Source organism: Humulus lupulus, chromosome 6, assembly GCF_963169125.1.
Source record: "Humulus lupulus chromosome 6, drHumLupu1.1, whole genome shotgun sequence".
Taxonomy (NCBI): domain Eukaryota; kingdom Viridiplantae; phylum Streptophyta; class Magnoliopsida; order Rosales; family Cannabaceae; genus Humulus; species Humulus lupulus.
In genome coordinates, this window is record NC_084798.1 from 34,999,341 (window position 1) to 35,011,980 (window position 12,640).

The 12,640-nt window shown below is 38.1% G+C and overlaps 1 pseudogene; it reads left to right on the top strand.

Moving 5' to 3' along the window:
• Positions 1–12,640, top strand: part of LOC133784965 (peroxidase N1-like) — a 56,727-nt pseudogene that overhangs the window by 18,181 nt on the left and 25,906 nt on the right.

A 12,640-nucleotide genomic window follows, 5' to 3' on the forward strand; every position in this document is an offset into this window, starting at 1 on the left:
TAATTAACCCTTCCCAATTCCCGCTAATCTCAACATTCTCAAACACCAATAATTCATATCCCATTACCCTAAAATCCCCGGTAACGTTCTAATCATTAAAAATGCCCCGAGACTCACCCCGAGCCCCGAGCTCAAACCTGTTATGACCAAACCGATAAATCATATTTAAAGATATTCTCATACCGAAATACTCAAACCAATCCACATTATAATGTGGTCCCACAATATATCATTGACATGCAAACAAGTATACAATTATGCCCTCAGCGGGCCAAATTACCAAAACACCCCTGTAAACAAATGTGGACCCACATGCATGCATTTAACATCATATTATAATATAATTATCATAAACATGCATAAACACATTTAATGTCATAATTAAACAGTTATGGCCCTCCCGGCCTACTAATCCAGCCATTAACCATATTAGGGAATCCGGGGCATTGCACCTAGTTCTTTGATCGCTCCTTTGGATCTTATATCAATAACAATCTAAGTGGACGTAGGTTATTACCAGATCCTGGGGCCGAACCACTATAAAATCTTGTGTCCTTATTATTTTCGTCATCACATTCTTTTCAACATAATCTTCCACGTCAAGCGTATTTTGACTTCGTGTCAGTTGGCCAAAATCTGGGTCAACAGCATGATTGTTGAGTGTGAATGTTTGTTTATTCGGTCTTTGACCATAAGGCGGCAAGAGGTATTGTTATTACTACCTAATTAACCGAATTGATTATTGCAACAAGGTATAAGCTTCGAAGTATGCTTCCAGGGAAGTCAGGTATGCAAGCCGCCCAAGGAATACAGACCAAGAATGATAATCAGGGTCAAACCCCTCCACCAGCTTCTGAGAACTGGCAGCAAGATATGCCAGCCAGATTACAGAGACAAGAAGAAGAGATCCGCCTCTTGAGATAACAACAGGTTCCTGCAGGAAACATTAAGCCAGAGGTGCCACCCGTGTTGGTGCTGATAGTAGTACAGTCGTCAGAGGCTGGGAACAGATGGGAACCTCTCTATGAAAGGTTCAAAAAGTAGCACCCTCTAGTTTTTGCGAGCAGTGCAGATTCGGCCAAGGCCAAACAGTGGATGAGTATGGTTACCACTATCCTGGATTTCATGATGGTAGTTGGAAATGAAAAGGTGGCCTGTGCCACATACATGTTTCAGGAGGATGCCCGAATTTAGTGGGAAGTGATATCCCAGACCATGAACGTCAATACCCTGGATTGGGAAGAGTTTAAAACTATGTTCAGTGAGAAGTATGACAACGATGTAGTTAGGGTTGCAAAGGCAAAATAGTTCAGTAAGTTGTTACAGGAGAACATGTCACTGACAAAGTATGCATTGAGATTTGATAGACTAACCAAGTTTGCTGCAGACTTGGTACCCACTGGTGGGACAATGAAGGAAATGTTCATTCAGAGGCTACAATCTATGATAGCCTGGGATGTTCGTATTACTACCGTGCCTAGGGTGACAACATATGCTCAGGTGGTAGAGAAAGCCCTTACTACTGAGGGTGCAGAGAACAAAATCTGGTGCTAGAACGCAGCAAGGAGAGACACTAGGAGGATGGGATCTCCATTTATGGGTTCTGGTAGGGTTGGAGGCCCTAGTGACCAGAAAAGGAAGGCTCCAAACACCTTTTCAACTTTAGGTCCCGACAGGAGGCCAAGGGGTATACAGATAGGCCACTAGAGTAGCAATGAGGTCTGGAGGACCTACCCAGAGTGCGCTAGATGTAAAAGGTGTCATGTGGGAGAGTGTCCATCAAAGACCGACTTTCTATGCGGGATAGTGGGACATTTGAAGAAATATTGCCTGAGAGCAAGAAAGGAAGAACCAAGGAAGGCGGACAACTTGACTCCATCTCGAGTGTTCGCATTGACGCAGGTAGAGGCTGAGGCTAGTCCTTTAGTAGTGACATGTCATCTTTCTAGTGTTGGAACCTCTTATACTGTTTTAATTGATTCTGGTGCTACACACTCTTTTGTTTCTAGAAGGATAACTGATAGACTGTGTAGTCCATGTGATTATTATACTACTCTACTGCTCATTGGGGAGTTAGTAGTCTCTAGGAGATGGATAAGATCATTGTAGTGATAGTGGATGGTATCGAATTTTCAGTTGATCTGATTGAGTTGGTTATGAATGACCTTGACATGATTTTGAGTATGGACTTGTTAGTAAAGTATGGAGCAACCATAGACTGCATGAAGAATATGGTAACCTTTGAGCCTGAGGGTGAGGATCTCTTTGTATTTGTTGGCACTATGCATGGACCCTGTGTGCCTATGATATCACCATTGAGGGCTAGAGACCTACTGTGAGGTGGTTGCATAAGATTCCTAGCCAGTGTGGTAGATACCACTCAAGTCGTGCCAATGGGACCAGAAGAGAATAGATTAGTTATGAGTTCCTGGATATGTTTCCAGAGGATTTACCAGGGTTGCCACCACATAAAGAGATAGACTTTTGGTCGCCGCTAATACTGTTGCCGCTAAAGGGAGTTTTTCTTGTAGTGGTATATTTTTATGATTTATAACTTATTAAATTTAAGTATTTGGTGATCACATAACTGTGGGAATATTACTTTTAATCATATATACGAGGAAAATGATCATAATTTTACTACTATGATTTTCTATATAATTATACGAGTTATTCCATTATTTTTGGACTTATAATTGTTTTAGTTTATGGTATAAACTAAATGATTACTATAAGAATTATTTTCCAACAATGGTCAAAGTTTGACTGTTGATCACCCAAGTTATGGATATTATACTTCTGGCATGCCCTAGTGCTCGGGGCATGATAGAAAAATGGTATCAGAGCACCGAGTTTAAATACCTCTGAGTGTGTCACCAAATATTTTAAATTTACTTTTAAAATGGAATATCTTCATATGAAAAAAGTTATGTATATAGAATGCAATCATTCCTCACAAAATTATTAGTTTTTGGTTCATAGAATAAGATGATATCAGTTGCAAGTATTGTTACCTCTGAGCCTTTCGACACTTTCGATGTCATACATTCATTAGGGATAGATCCCTAGTGGCTTGTAGTCTTTGGACGCAGGCTGTGTGTGACGAGTTATCCTTGTTGATTCGTGGTAACCAAATAATGTAGTAAAAGGGTGAGGTACCAAGGTAGTAAATGATTTTTACCCAAATGATGGATGGATTTGTTGTTTAGTCCCATGATGTTGATGTGGACCAACATTTCATAGTAAGTTAATTTCTAAGTCATTAGGACTATTGAATAACTTACTATCCTATCTTAGCTTGAATAATTATATGGTGTCAATGCTTCATATTAAAACTTGTCAATATGAGTTCCAGGAATATGAATTTGACGTTTCTTATTATAATATATTTTGTTATATTTAGATATATAACTTGCATCAGCTCGAGTCATTAGAGAATGGTGATGAGTTGTTAGCTTTAGCATCTGGGTCCGATCTTTTGGCATACTCATATCAAGCATGTATAGTGAATGGGGTTCGATATGTTACATACAATTGAGATCAAAATTGTATTACACAAAATAGTGGAGTGTCTGTTGATAGGACAAAAGATTTTAACTATTATGGACAACTTGAAGAGATATTGGAGGTATCTTATACTGGTGTATATTAAGTGGCCGCAAATTAAAGGGTAAAACGTCAACCCGTCCCTCTCAAAACACTCAGTCTCAGGCACCACCTAACCAGTCGACTGAGGATATACGTGAATTGGTTGACGACCGTGAATGAGTAGCTTTAGTACGTGTAACAACAGCTTCCACGTAAAAAATGTCCGACAACAAATGTGGAGATGCAGAATACATGTCAGCGGTTTTACAAGAAGTATGTAGGTTCGTCTCTTGAACTTTAGACACAACACTCGTCTCAAGATTCAACTTCTCAGCCTTCACTAGGCCATCCTGACATGCCTGGACCATTGTGGTCGTCTCAACCTACGATCCACCCATATATGTATCAATGGCTGATGCCTCTGTACCCTCAAGCTTATCGCTCTCATATGAGTGGACCTTCATCCAAACCTTTGCCTCCTCATATGAGTGGACCGTCGTCTCAACCTCCACCCTATCCTTATCCATATATGTATGGACCTGGTGTTGGGAATAGTGCCCTTAAAGCAATTGTAGTTGACAAATATTTTAAATGAAATAAATAATTGAATGGAATTATTATATATAGACTATGTTGACACGATTTTTCGCCAACAATGTATTACGTAATTAGCTGGAATAAACTAGTGCTTAAGGACAAACCGTAATAAGAATAATAACTCTTAAGGATGCTTAGAATGATATATTAAGAACACTCGTTCCTTTTTTACGTGGTTCTGAAGCTAAAATCCCCTAGTCCACGAGTCAATATTATTACTGTATATCTCTCTATATTTTGACAGAGTATTTGCATTACACCCAGAAAAACCCCCCCTTTTCTATCCCAGGTCTTGGTATTTATAGAAGAACCATCCCAGGATAGGTGTAGGGGTCATCACGTGAATACCCATAATTATTTGTGACCTTTCTTTCACAAATAATGAATATTACAATATATATTAAGGTATGGTCTAATCATTAGGTAAAATTGATCATGGGTCGTCTGGCATAATTGGACATGTGATGCTTGATCATGCACGTTTATGTTGCATGTCTGAGAATTCAGGAGTAACAGACATGTAATGTCTGACCATGCACATTCCTAAATAACGTATCCAGGTTTATAAAGACTCCTAGATATGGTAGATTGTCAGGGTACCACAACCTGAACATAACGCCAGCTCGTGCCCAGGATGTTGTGTTTTATCTCCATCTCCAGCTCTTACCTTAATGCTTCGTATTCCTCAGCTCGTGTTATTACCTGGGGAGTCGCACTGCCTTCGCAGAAGAAATATCAACTTGTGGGTCCTTTAGTACTATTCTTAGCTAGCCAGCTATACTCGAGCTGCATAAAAGACCCAGGCTGAATATCAGGGCGTATAGACTATATCCAATATTATGTTGATAATATTATGTAAATATAAGAAAATTCCAAAGTTTATCTATGTGATCTTAATCTCATATTGGTATGAGAGGATCGAGATTAAAATAGTAAACTTAAAACTGTTCATAGTAAAATAAAATCATGGAATTTTTAAATTAATTACTGCTAGTACGGTTCGCTAGTATTATGAATACAAGTGACCTAGATCCGTATCACTAGTGTAATAGGACACTTTAGTGAAGGCACTTTATATATAGTGATATATAGAACTGGACCAGATGTGATTTGTTAATACTTGTTTAAATACTATTTCATAGTATTAATCAAATGCATCAAACGATGATCTTAATCCTGAGGTTGCTATGAACTCCTATATATGTCACATGATCCTTTGATTCATGCATTAAGGTTTGTCAGAATGATCAGGCTAAGAACAATTGTTTTGGGGACTTAATGATATATATGGCTGGGGACATAGTTTAACAGATGTGGATTTTATACTTTCTTATAGATTGAATAATGGTTCCCTATTGGGTTGACTTTTGGAACTGAAAAGGTTATGAGCGCTCACGTCACAAACTTGTCGTGACACAACCTTCACTAGTAAAGTCAATGGTACTTTAGGAACAAGATATAGCTAAAAGGGTAAAACGGTAATTTTATTCTTTTTAATTATGAACCATTAATAGAGGATTTACGTTGTATGTAATGATTATATCAATGAACACTTTATTCTTTAATAAAGTACTCGATATATATATGTCTATAATTATCGAGAGTTCAATCTCATATTTATAGTGGAGTAATCATGAGATTAATAAATATGATTATTTAATCAAATAGCTTTGGTTAATAATCTAATATTTATTGGAGCTAGATATTATAGGTCCATAGGTCCCCAAGATGGTTCTATCAACACCATATCAATTTAAGAGTTGATACAAGAGTAAAACTATAATTTAAAAATTCGAGAAGAATTTTATTCTTCGGATCAAGTATACAATTATATGATAATTAATGTTAAATAATTAATTTCGAATTAATTATTAAATTTTCAAAAATATATTTATTAATTTAGATATATAATTTCAAAATTCATACATATAAATAAATAAATTAATTTTTTAATTAATTATTTTATTTGAGGGGGAGAAAATAAAATTCGTAAGTCAAAAATCGTTTTTGATTTATTGAATTTTAAAAGATAATGATAATGATGATCATCAATTAAAATTTTGAATTTAAAATTTAAATTTTGAAATATGGTTGTCATCTTTTCCTTAAAAATATAAATATCTTAGTTTGTAGAAGAATGAAGTTAAATAAATAAATAAATAAAAGAAAAATGCAATATCCCTGAAAATGGAAAGTGGCAGTTCACGCATGGCACAGTCCAGGGACTGTGCCATGCGTGTAGCACTAAACTGATATTGTATCAATGTTGTTTTTATTTTATTTATTTGATTAATTAATAATTTGAAAATAGATATTTTCAAATTTGGCAAGTTAGATATTTACATAAATCAATTCCTATCATCATTATGATATTATTATTATATTACTATTATTATTAGGAATAATAAGGTAATATAATAATGGGAATATACTCATTTGGTATCCTATGTTTTTGCAAAGTATCATTTTGGTACCCTCTGTTTTCAATAATGCTCATATGGTACCCTGTAATTTAAAATCGTACATATTTGGTACCCTAAATTCAGATTTGATAGATAAAATTTTGTCAATATGATCAAACTGTCACCAGTTATATGTAATTATGTAATTAAATTTAAATTTGTAACTTACATAATTGACAGCAGTTTGATTAAATTGACAAAATTTTATCTATCAAATCTGAGTTTAGGGTATCAAATATGTACGATTTTAAAATACAGGGTACCATATGAGCATTATTGAAAACAGAGGGTACCAAAATGATACTTTGCAAAAACATAGGGTACCAAATGAGTATATTCCCTATAATATATATATATATATATGATATAAAATAAGAAGAAGAACATGAGAGAAAGATACAAGAGAAAAGCAATACACAAGTTAGTAGGAATTCAGAATTTTTGTCAGACAAAAGATTATCTTCTTCTTCTTTATTCTAACATTTCTCAGACCATAATCCAAGTTCTCATGTGTTGAGAAATACTTGTGATTCCTAAATTACAAACTCATGTTCTCTATGTGCCCACACACATCTTGAGGTGTAGAGAACACTCCGGAAGATCGTGATTTAAGTACTCAAAGCGTTAGATAGGAAGGTCAATATATATACAAAAAGACTCAAGGAAACTTGATAGGCTTCAAGAGGTAAATACTCATGTTCTTGAATATTTATGTATATGTTTATATGATATATAAATATATTGTATATTTATATATATGCTACATGAAATGTTTCTGTCTCGATGTTTTATTGATCATATAAACTGTTTATATGAGTGATGGAAAATATTTGTTGTTGTACACACTGGGCCCACCATGCCTATTCCCCTGCGTACTCTAATTTTTTTCAACACCTGGAGGATCATCGTTACTTCCACAATATCCATAGTCGATGCCTCCGCACACACTACAGCCACCACAGACTTCGCAGGCACCGCAGCCACTGCAGGCACAAGAAGGGGACGGTACAGACGATGTCGAGGTTTGAGATATTATATGTATTATTGTATTAAAATATAACTTATAATTAATATATTATTGTATGTATATTTAGTTTGGATAATATTGTATTAGTTGTGTAATCTGAACAAATTATTATTTTTATGCATATTTAATGTTGATATTATTATTTTTTATGCATATTCAATATCTCAAAAGTTGCCCATAATAATATAAACATAGCTGCTAATATTAGATTTTATTAAATATTTTTTTAATTACAAAAATCTTTTTATTATTAAGGATGAAATTTGATTTAGGTAGCAAGATTATTAGGGGCGACTCTCAATTTATTAGGGACGAATTATCGTCGCTAATGTTGCTTATTAGGGATGACTTTTTGTCGCCGCTAATAATCAATACTAGCGTCGAATTATTAACAACGACTCATTAACGACGACCTGTTGCCCCTGATGACAATCAGCAACGACTTTCAGCATTATTAGTGGTGACATTCGTTGCCCCTAAATACCATTTTTGTTGTAGTGATACCCGGCTACTAGGTCATAGACGACACTAAGAAACAACTCAAAGCTGCATGTTGTGGTGTGGTTTCTTATGCAGATATTGTGGCACTTGCTGCACGTGACTCTGTTGTCTTGGTAAGCACTTATATATAGTATTGTTCTCATCTTTCTGGTTATTAAAGGGTTTAGAAAACTAATAACATCGTTTGATATTTATAAGCTTATTTTACAAACTAAAGGTTTCAGTTGGAAAGTGCCTACTGGGCGTAGAGATGGGCGAGTTTCATTGGCAAATGATACTAACAACTTGCCTAGCTTTACAATGTCCATTGATGTGCAAAATGATACATTTGCAGCGAAGAGCCTCAACACTCAAGATCTTGTCACCCTAGTTGGTGATACACCATTGGTACCACGGTATGCAAACTTTTCTTATACAAACTCTACAACTTCACCACCACCATAGGAAACGGTGCCAATCCCACCATCGACCCTTCCTTCCTTCCTCAACTCAGAGCTCTCTGCCTGGAGAATGGCGACAAGGCCAAGTGAGTCGATCTGGACACTCGCAGCGCAACCACTTTTGACGCTATGTACTTTCTTCAGAAACTTGAGAAACGGTCGTGGAGGTCTAGAGTCAAATCATAAGTTATGGATCGATGCCTCCACCAAGCTCTTCGTCCAAAGATTCTTGGGAGAGAGAGGATTGCAAAGCTTGAACCTCAACGTCAAATTTGGAAAGTCGATGGTGAAGATGAGTAACATTGGTGCAAGACTGGCACTGAAGGTGAAATTCAAAGGCTTTGCACTGCTTTATATATATATATATTTATATATATATTGTTGACCCTCAAATTGGTCAATGACACGGAGTCAGATAAACGATAGAAAATGAGAAGAAAACAAGAAGAAATTCAAATGGAAAGCAAACGACACAAACGATTTATAGTGGTTCGGCCCCAATTGGATGGTAATGACCTACGTCCACTTAGTGTTCTTATTGATATTGAATCCCAACACTGTGATCAATGAACTAGGGTTCATTAGTTTCACAAGCCTTTGGAAGATTACAATTTTGGTCAATAAACACACTATATTCTTCTCCCAGAGTACAAAGATCAAAAGTTAAAAAAAAAGTCCCTCCCTTGAGCCATTTGATTCTTATTTACAGGCTCAAAAAGAGTACATGGGCCGATGGGCCATAATTATCATTAAGATTCTCGTATCTAGGTCATAAAAGAAATTACAATTCATGCGTAATTATAGAACTGCGTAAATAATGGAAGTAAATGAAAGTATACGACCAGGCTGGTCGTGCATAACCATGATCCTTGATAAACCCATCACTTTCTGGTAGATGGTCGAGCAGGATATATTCACTTAAAGTCGCCACGTGCCAGCCACGTGCAAGTCAATCCTGCCACGTCATCAAGGCAGTTTTTTAGGTAAACATTTGCCCCCCAAGTTTATTTTACTGCGACCAGCATAAAGTAAACTTAGGCAACTGACCTTTCATATGCCTTATCAAATGCGTCAGAGTCGTCCATGCCTTCTTGAAAAAGGCAACCAATCATATCATTGCAATTTCCCAAAAAGTAGTCTAACAACTATCACACTTTCCCATGCCTCGAAAAATAACCCCTCATCATTACCTTGGTAACTGCACTACGACTAATATAAATAACCTCTCAAAATCATTTCTTTTACTTTTTACTTTTTACTTTGTTCTCAAGAACACTGAAGAACAGAGCGTAAAAAACCCAGAAATTCGAACGATCTCGACGACTCACGGAATTTCTGCTCATCCACTTAGCACTTCAGAAATTTTCTCTAATATTCATTCAAGTAAGTTTCTCGAACTTCTCCGTCGTTGAGATGCCATGCTATTTAATTTATGGTTTATTTCGGGCTTTGAGTTTCTGAACGTTCTTGAAAAACCAATTTGGGGATAAATGAGCATGTAGAAATTAGCACGATAGGATAAGGAAAAAACACTATACGAGGCTTAGGAATCGGCTTGGGAGTTAGGATTATTAATTTAGGGCGTAAAATTGAAGTAAAATTCGATTTTTAGGCATGTAGAAAAAACTGGGTTTTTCCCGCCCTTTCAGAGTCGAAAAGTTTTTTCTGAAAAACTTTTCACTTATGCTTTTTAATCCATTTTCCAAACTGTTCGCATAGAATTTTGTGTTGTTGTTAGAATGTTGTTGGTCGTATAAAAGCTTAACTTTTATACACGATCAACGTTATTCCAACTTTTACACTTCTTGGTCTTTTGGCCGTAGACTCTCATCTCCCCTTCTCTGCTCGCAGATTTTCATGCACGACCCATGGGGAGGTGAGAGGCCGATCGACGACGACTTGCTTGCCCAGCTGCTCGAAGATCAGGAACCGCCGTCGTTGCTAATCCCAGAAATTCCTTTTTCTCATAACCCTTCTAATAGACCTTAAACCAGCCCAAGAAACATGGGTCAAGTAAAATCCATTGCCCAAAAAAGAAAGAAAACAACCACTCCTCCTGCCAAATAGCTTGCTCCTCGGGCAGAAAATCCTTCGACCAACCCACAAGCTGAAAACACTCCTCAGCCAGGAATCCAAACAAAAGCCCAACCTCGAGACGTCCTTCGACCAAAGGTTGAATGGTACATGGTACCTCCTAGCAACATCACCGCTAGGATGGTAGGGAACTATCTCAAGAAGTATGGACTTTCTGGGATAACCCTAATCAAACCTTCCATCGACCAGCGGGCAAACCTGCCTAGGGGCGCCTACAACGCCTGGTCGAGATACCACATTGAGGCAAGGGCAGCCTTGCCTCTTCATCCATTCTTCCATGGGGTGGCCAACTATTTCGAGGTCGCCACCTTCTAAATCACCCCAAATGGATATAGAGTGCTCTCTGCTCTCTATATCCTATACAACCACAAGAAGTGGCCTGTGCCTACGCCGCACGAGATTAATTACTTATTTGATCTTAAGTCCAACCCCAATCACAACAACACGGGGTTCTTCCACCTTTATCACTAGGAATCTGCTTGCACTTTCCTGAGCGAGATCACCCACAAGTCTAATGTGGGAAAGTACTTCCAGGAGTACTTTTTAACACTAGGCTTGGCCACCAACAATCTAGCCTTTACTCAAGGAGGTAATTTCTTTATTCTCTGGTCGCTTACTTTCTTTTAGCTTTTCGGCACATTCCTTAGAATTTTAGTGTCATTCAGGTCCGTCGCACCGACCAGCTCCTACTCCAGAAGTGGAGATATGAGCAGCCTCCCTGGCCAGCATGACTGTTATAGAAAAAAGTGTCAAAGAGCTGGTCACGGAAAACAATCTAAGGTTGGTTGGCCATTTGGCCCCTCACCAGGATGTGAGGGAATCGACTGCGGGGAGTGCTACTAGCGAAGAATTTCCCTAGCAGCACCACGACGTGTCATAGCCTTCGAGGAGGACAACGGGAGTGACTATTAGGTAACCCTCCAGCACCAGTTCCTTTGAAGGAAACAACACCTCCTCCGGCTCCTATCGACTAGACTTCTCCCCCAGTGCCCACCGACTAGAACCCTCCTCCTTCATCACCTGCTGACCAGACACCACCCGAACAAACTGGAGATGCCCTAACGAATGTCGTGCTCAGCTCGGCCAAGGAGAGAATGACCAAACTATCGAAGCACCGTGTAACGCTCTGGTTATTCCAGAACAGTTACGGTGAACGGTGAACCAGAAATTTGACCCGCTACCCGAGTCCTTTGGTTAAAAACATGATCTAAGTATCTTTATCAGGTTAAGGTGAAAACCAGTAAAAAGGAAAGGGTACATTTCATTAAGTAAATAAACTGCTCATGAGCCTTTAAAAATATTTACAAGATGTTCGTAATACAAAAGAGTTGCTACAGTTCCAAATTTACAATCCCCGCCGGCCTAAGCGGCAAAAATAGGGTAAACCCCTAGTCCCTCTGAGAACTCCTTGACCGTGGCGGTAAAGCGGCCCTGTATGTACATCACATCGCCCAAGCTCTCCACTCAAGGCTGGCCAAGCTTTTCCTTTCCTTTACCTGCACCACATAGCACCCATGAGCCAAGGCCCAGCAAGAAAACAGAATAAAACATGATATAATATCAACAACGATCATAATAACCATACAGGACCATCAGTCCAACAAATAGGTGACAATAGCCAAAAGTCACAATAATGAGCATCGCTCCCTCTAGCCATGTAACGATAGGGTCACCAGGGCTTAACTGATAGGTGATTCTTTCATAAGTTCGCTCAGGACAGGTGCATGGTGATTGGTCACCAACATAACCTTCCTCACGACTCTAGAGTCGAAACTATGGACAACGTCCCTTAGCCTTGTGACAAACAGTCACCGGGGTCATATACCTTGGCTATAATCATCTGGTCGTAGACCAGGCAAGCGCTTATAAGTTCTTCGACCCTAGGGTCGGTCCCACATTAATGCCATAGAGCCATTCAATGCGTGGTCATC